At 34.3% G+C, this 7,169-nt stretch overlaps 1 pseudogene; it reads left to right on the top strand.

Moving 5' to 3' along the window:
• Window positions 1-1,998: 1,998 nt before the first annotated feature.
• LOC125875751 (uncharacterized) lies at window positions 1,999-3,853 on the top strand (annotated as a pseudogene).
• The last annotated feature ends 3,316 nt before the right edge of the window (window positions 3,854-7,169 follow it).

Raw genomic sequence — 7,169 nt, 5'->3', positions numbered from 1 at the left:
GATGTTATCTTGGGTATGAATTACTTCTCCTTATCACGTTATTCTTGATTGTAATGCTAAGATTGTGTCCTTAGCGATGACTAGTGTTCTGTGGTTTGAGTAGAATGGTGCTAGTGGTTCTTATCCTAGCAAAGTCATCTCCTTCATACGTGCTAAGAAATTGGTGGAGAGAGGGTGTTTGTCTAACTTAGCCTTCATTCGGGACACTAGTATTGAACCATGAGCCGTGGATACCGTTCCCATGGTTTGGGAGTTTCTCGATGTATTCCTTTCTTATCTTCTAGGTGTTACTTCCGATAGGGATATTGATTTTTCTATTGATTTAGAGTCGGGTACTAAACCCATTTCTCTTACTCCTTACTGTATGACTCCAACAGAGTTGAAAGAGTCGAAAGACCAGTTGTAGGATTTGTTGAGTAAAGGGTTTATTCACCCTAGCGTATCCCTTTAGGGTGCCCCTGTGTTGTTTGTGAAGAAGAAGGACAGGACTATGAGGATGTGTATTGATTACAAATATTTGAACAAGGTAACAGTAAAAAAGAAGTATCCTCTTTTGCGTATTGATGACTTATTTGATTGGCTACAAGGAGCATCGTTGTTCTTTAAGATTGATTTGAGGTCTGAGTATCAACAGTTGAAGATTAGGGCATCATATATCCCTAAGACAACTTTTTGGACTCGGTATGGGCATTATGAGTTCCTAGTGATGTCCTTTGGGTTGACTAATGCCCCTACAACATTCATGCAGTTGATGAACGGGGTGTTTCGACCATACCTTGATTCTTTTGTGATTGTCTTTATCAATGATATTTTGGTTTACTTCAGGACTGAGGACGACCATGTTCGACACTTGAGGATTAGACTTCAGAGGTTGAGGGAAGAGAAGTTGTATGCCAAGTTCTCAAAGTGTATATTTTGGCTTATTTCTGTGGTATTCGTGAGACACATGGTGTCTAAGGAGGGTATTAGAGTAGATCCGGCAAAGATTAAGGCAGTTAGAGGTTGGACGCGACCTATTTCTCTAACAGAGATTCAAAGTTTTGTAGGATTGGCGGGCTATTACCAATGATTTGTTCAGAGTTTCTCTACTATTGAATCTTCATTGACCAGATTGACTCGACATGGTATGGGTTTCCAATGGTGTAATGAGTGTGAGGAGAGCTTTCAAAAGCTCAAGACTTTGTTGACTTCAGCTCCTATATTGACTCTACCAGAAGAAGGTGTGGAATTTATTGTGTACTTTGATGATCTAGGCAGTTGAAGACACATGAGAAGAACTACCCTACTCATGATTTAGAGTTGGTGATCATGGTCTTTGTACTTAAGTTATGGCATCACTATTTGTATGGGAGATCTTCACTGATCATCGGAGTTTTCAGTACATCTTCAGTCAGAGGGATTTGAACTTGAGGCAGCATAGATGACTTGAGTTGCTAAAGGACTATGATGTAACCATTCTATATCATTCGGGGAAGGCCAATGTGGTGAAAGTAATTTCATCGAGGTAAATCATACTTTTTGTGGAAACTCAAACATACCAACCCTACTCCTACTCATCAAATGAAATGCTTAAGGAAATAAAAGAACTAAAAGTCAAAATTTGCCCTCTTTGCTCCTACTCATAAAAATAAATTAAATAAAATATAAATTTTACTTTCTTGGATCCTACTCATCAAATTAAATGCTTAAGAAAATATCGCAAGAACTAAAATTTGATATTTATCATTTTGACTCCTACTCATCAACTTAAATCAAATAAAGTTTAGAATTTATCCTCGCGACTCCTACTCATCAAGTTAAATCAAATAAAATGTTGTAAGCAATTAAGAGAAATTACTTATCCTCCAGGATCCTACTCATCAAGAGATAATCTATTACCATAATCTTGACAATTTTCCTATATATGCAAATTTATTCACTCTCCCTTTGCTTCCAATCCTCTCTATCTTTTTTTTCTAAAGAGATCAAAAATTAATTGACAGATTGTCTAGACTAGTGATGGACTGCAACAAAGAAAAGGCTATCAAGGCTAAAGGCGTTGCTGAAGAAATGATGGGAAATAATAGAAAGAGGGCATCAACAAAATCAAGTGAAAATTGGGCAGTATCTGATCATCTGCCTAGGCAGAATCTCCAGTGTCTCAACGAGGAAAATCGACTAAGATCTACGCGGTGTAGACATCGTATCAATTACTGTGATAATCTAAGTGATGATGAAGATTCTTCTAAGAGATTTAAGAGGGTTGGATATCCATCTCCTACTAAGGTGTCTGAGATGCAACATTTGTCTAATGCAGCAACTCCTAATGGAGAGAGAAAGAAATTAAAAGATTGTTTGTCCTATGAAGAGAGCTTCCAGAAAACAAAGATGGAAATTGAGACTGCAAATGGAAGTGTTGGTGTAGGACTTTGTACAATGACTGAGTCAAAATCATTTGAATATCCAGATCCAGATTTTAGCAATTTTGACAAGGACAAGGACGAGTCCTGCTTTAAGGTTGGGCAAGTATGGGCTGTTTATGATACCTTGGATGGCATGCCTAGATTTTATGGCATCATCAGAGAGATTTTGTCTCCGAAATTTAAATTGCGCATAACGTGGTTAGAGCCAGAGCCGCTAAATGAAACCAAATGGCTATATGAGGGCTTTCTACCTTCTTATGGTAGGTTCAAAATAGGAAACTTAGACCACATTGAAGATCATCTTATGTTCTCACATTTAGTATGTGCAACAAATGGAAACAGCAATGATGCAATAAAGATATTTCCATTGAAAGGAGAAACTTGGGCCCTCCTAAAAGTTTGGGGCAATAAAAATCTCAACTATGAATTTGTTGAGGTCTTGTCAAACTTTAATGAATCTATTGGTGTGCATGTTGCATACTTGGATAAAACAAAAGGCTTTACGTGTCTTTTCCATTAGGGTAGGAGACCCATTTCTAGTTCCAGCAAAGGGTATGTTTAGATTCTCTCATCGAATTCCTTCTATGAAGATGACAGGGATGGAAAGGGATGATGTTCCTGAAGGATCCTTTGAACTAGACCCTACCTCCTTACCTATTTATCAAGTAGATGTTTCTGCTTCATCCATAGACCAAAGTGCGATAGCTAATTTCATGGACTCTGTAAATTCTGCTGAAAATTGGGTTGCACCAATACCTAATCAGGTTCCTGAACCTGAGTTTTACAGATTTACCGTTGAGAGATCACCAGAGAAATTTCAAGTTGGTCAATGTTGGGCAATATACAGCAATGAAGATGCCTTGCCCCGTTACTATGGGCTGATAAAAAAGATAGATCTTCTCCCTCAATTTGTGTTGCATGTGGCATGGTTTTATGTGTGTCCACTCCCTAAAAGTACAATACAATGGCATGATAAAACAATGCCAATTGGTTGTGGATTGTTTAAGTTTTTAAACAGTAAGCTAAACAAATATACTGTAACCAACAACTTTTCACATGTAGTAGTTGCAGAACCTTTGAAGAAGGGTGTATACAAGATCTTCCCCAAAACAGGTGAAGTTTGGGCAGTATACAAAAACTGGAGTGCTCAGCTGATGAAAGGTAATAATCTAAAAGATTTTGAATATGAGATTGTTGAAATAGTGGATGTTTCCGATAATTATGTAAATGTGAAGTTCTTAGAGTGGGTAAAAGGCTTCAAGTCTGTCTACAAGGCTCGAGTGGAAGAAGAAGAGGCTGACAAAGCAGTGAAAATATGTGTATCAGAGCATCTCAGGTTTTCTCATCGAATTCCTGCTTTTCGCCTAACAGAAGAGAGAGGTGGCAGCTTGCGAGGTTTCAGGGAGCTTGATACAGCAGGATTGCCTCTGTGTTTACTATGTACTGATTGAAACATCAAACTTTTCTTTTCTTTATGTTATACCAAAATGGAAGTGTTCTTGTGGATTTCTAAAACTTAATTATGTCTCAAAAGAAAGTGTGATTTCAAATCTATTATTAAGAATATATTTTACTAAAGAGTGTTTAATAAGTTTAGATTTTTTAATACAATCCATATTTGCTTATACTTCTCTTATTAATGATTGTGAGTTGGTAATTCAATCATTACCAAGTACGTCACATCCTCCCAAAGGAATAATTCACAATTCCTCAGTGGGGTCTGTCCTTCATCTTCCAAGAAAACTCTTGGCAATGTGAAGTGCACATGACATAGTTTTTGTCAGCAACTGTCACTCTTATTGGAGGACAATAACTCACTTCCTGACTAGTCTTTTTAACATTACCCTCATCAATGAATTTGTATGTGCTTCCAGAGTCTATAAGTATGGCCAGGTTCCTATTTTTCACGGTCCCTTGACCAAAATAGTGTTTACCATCGTATGGTTGCCTGAGAGTGCACTTAGACACATAACTTCTTGTATCACTTGTTCTATATCACCTTCAATGATTATATACAGAGTGATATCCTCAACATCTGCATTAGCCTCTTCTACTACCTGATTAGGTTCAAGTTCTCCTATTCGACAGTTCAGTTGTTTCCTCTTGCATTGATGGCCAGGTCTATCTAAAAACAAGTGATTGGTCCTCCTAGTTGTTAGCATACTAGTGCTCTTAACAACAACTGCATTTCCAATAGGTTTGAAGGTATTTTTGTTCTTCTACAGGGTAGCTTCAATAGCCCTCTCTTGCATTCTAGCTTGCTCAATAGCAAATCTAAAAGATGTGAGCTTAAAAATCTTTGCATCAAACTTTATATTTTCTTTTAAACCCCCCATAAAACTGGAAACAAAATGAGACTCAACAAGAAGTTGATTTCTCACCAACATTTGAGCCTTAAGATCTTCAAATTTGCCTAGAAACATATCCACAAATTCAGTCTGTTCGAGCCATTTAAATTCCTCCATTATATCATCTAAGTGTTCCGCATCAAATCTATCACATAACTCTTCTTTGAAATCGCTCCAAGTCACCACACCCCTACTCAAAACTAATGAATGGTACCATGTCTCAGCTAAACCATTCAAGTAAAGAGCATTGGCCTCTAATTTTTCATTCTCAGTTGTTCTATACAGGTTAAAATACCTTTTACATTTTGAAGTCATACCTTAGGTTTCGGGAAGGCTGGGTAGCTCACATTCAGGAGGAGGAATGCAAACCATCTGGAGCCTGTTCTATCGATTATGCTAAGCTGGAATGGGAAGGATGCCATCTCCTTATTGTTGGTCACTTGGAGCTCGAGGATACATGTATGGTTTAATACATCTCTAAGAAAAATAGGAAAGAATATAATTAAGTGATGGTACATGCACTAAATTAGGTATATGATTATTTATATATAATAGTCATTTTCTTAAGGCAAAATGTAAGTCAAGTTGGACTTCTCTTCAAAGAGAATCATTTAATTGAGAAAGCAAGTAAAAGTGAAGTAAAAAATCAGTTTCTCTACTTGTCTTCAAGAATGAATTAGAGTGACTAAGAGTGTTGCTTCTCCCGAATTTCCAACTTGTCCAATTTTCAAATACCATTTTTTACTTTAAAATATTTTTTTACAAATTTCACAATTTTCATAGCTAAACGGGTGGCTGGGGTGCTATACAAATTAGAATGGAATGAATTTTTTTTCATTTTATTGGGGAATCTTTTTATTTTATTTTCTCTTTTTCTTTTGCTTGGGAAAACCTTTTTCCCTCAATAGTTCATACTCGGCATTCAACAATTACTTCTCTAAGTTTCACTATTTTTAAGAGGGTACATGAGAGCTTTATAATTTGAACAGAGCGGAGTTTTTAAATTTCATTTTATAGGGTAGTCTTCTATTTTCTTGTTGTTTCTTTTTGTTTTGCTTGGAAAAACATTTTCCCTCGATTAGCTTCATACCCAGAATGTGTTTGTAATATATATATATATATGCAAATTCAAGATTTGAAGATTTTGGGTACACCAATATTATTTAACTACGTTCTCTGTACGTGTATTCAATATTAATTAGTATAAAAACATTTTAAAGTAATAATACTATTAGAACATGTGTGATGAGTTACACATAACGTCTGGAGGCCAAAAATAATGTTAGTTGAAAGTTGAAACTGATGAATAGATTGATAAAAAATTAAATCAAAGAAGTCCAATTTAAAGAAAACACATAAAGTGATCATAGAAGAAAAAAAATATAGCATACACATCATTTTTAAGACTTTAAGCATAACAATATAGAGGGAAAAAATATATAATTTTTCGAATTCTTGTCGACAATTTCTTCCATAACCAATCAAAATAGAAGAGTCTTCTTCATTGAGTCAAACTAAATTATGAATCAAGTATTACAATAATGATATAAGCGCTTCATTGCTTTGATTATAGAATGAAAAGGATGACCTTGGGTAGGGGTCTCATGAAATTAAAAAATGAACTTATATAGATAAAAATGTTGGAATACCAAAAGACATCTTAAAGTTTCAAATTAAATATTTGAAGGTTATGATTATGAAAAGCATGAAATTTATGAATATTAAAAAATAGCAATTGAATAGATAATTAGATATGAGTCATGAAGGTGAATGTTTAAAACAAATAAAAAAGTAAAATAATAAATAAATGAATAAGAGAAAAAGATTAGTCAAAATGTCTTTTTTTTTATTTCAATTTGAGAACTTGTTCAATTTGAAAAGAATAACAACATAAATCAATAAGGAAAGAACAAAAATATACTTTAATCTTGAAATAAAAAATATGCGCATTTATACAAAATTTCTTGGTAGGCAACATATGGTACAATATAAACATTTATTATTAATTCCTACATTGGGCTCTTCATTGTATTAGTGACTGTTCAAAAACATATCAATTTAATTTTAAAATGGAAAAAGAAAATGCTCTCTTAAAAGGGTGTCACATCACTTTGATATATATAAATTGTGTTTAAGTATGTTAAAGGAGAGAAATGAAAATAATAACAAAAAGTTTTTAATGTAACTAATTTAATTTTTAAAAGGGTGAAAATGTGTAGCAACTTTCTATGGATATTTTCCTCTTTCAACTTTTGACTTACCATTTTCCCACATTTAGCATTTTAATATAATAACATATGATTATTATATAATATTTAATTAATTAAATATTTATAATATTTTAATTTAGTAGAGGGGTTAAATGATAATCCAACCTTGCATTTATTAGATAATAAAAAGACCATCAATTTCTAAGAGA

Source organism: Solanum stenotomum, chromosome 1 (genome assembly GCF_019186545.1).
Source record: "Solanum stenotomum isolate F172 chromosome 1, ASM1918654v1, whole genome shotgun sequence".
Taxonomy (NCBI): Eukaryota; Viridiplantae; Streptophyta; class Magnoliopsida; order Solanales; family Solanaceae; genus Solanum; species Solanum stenotomum.
Note: the sequence above shows the minus strand (reverse complement) of the source record. Positions and strands in the feature narration are given on the sequence as shown.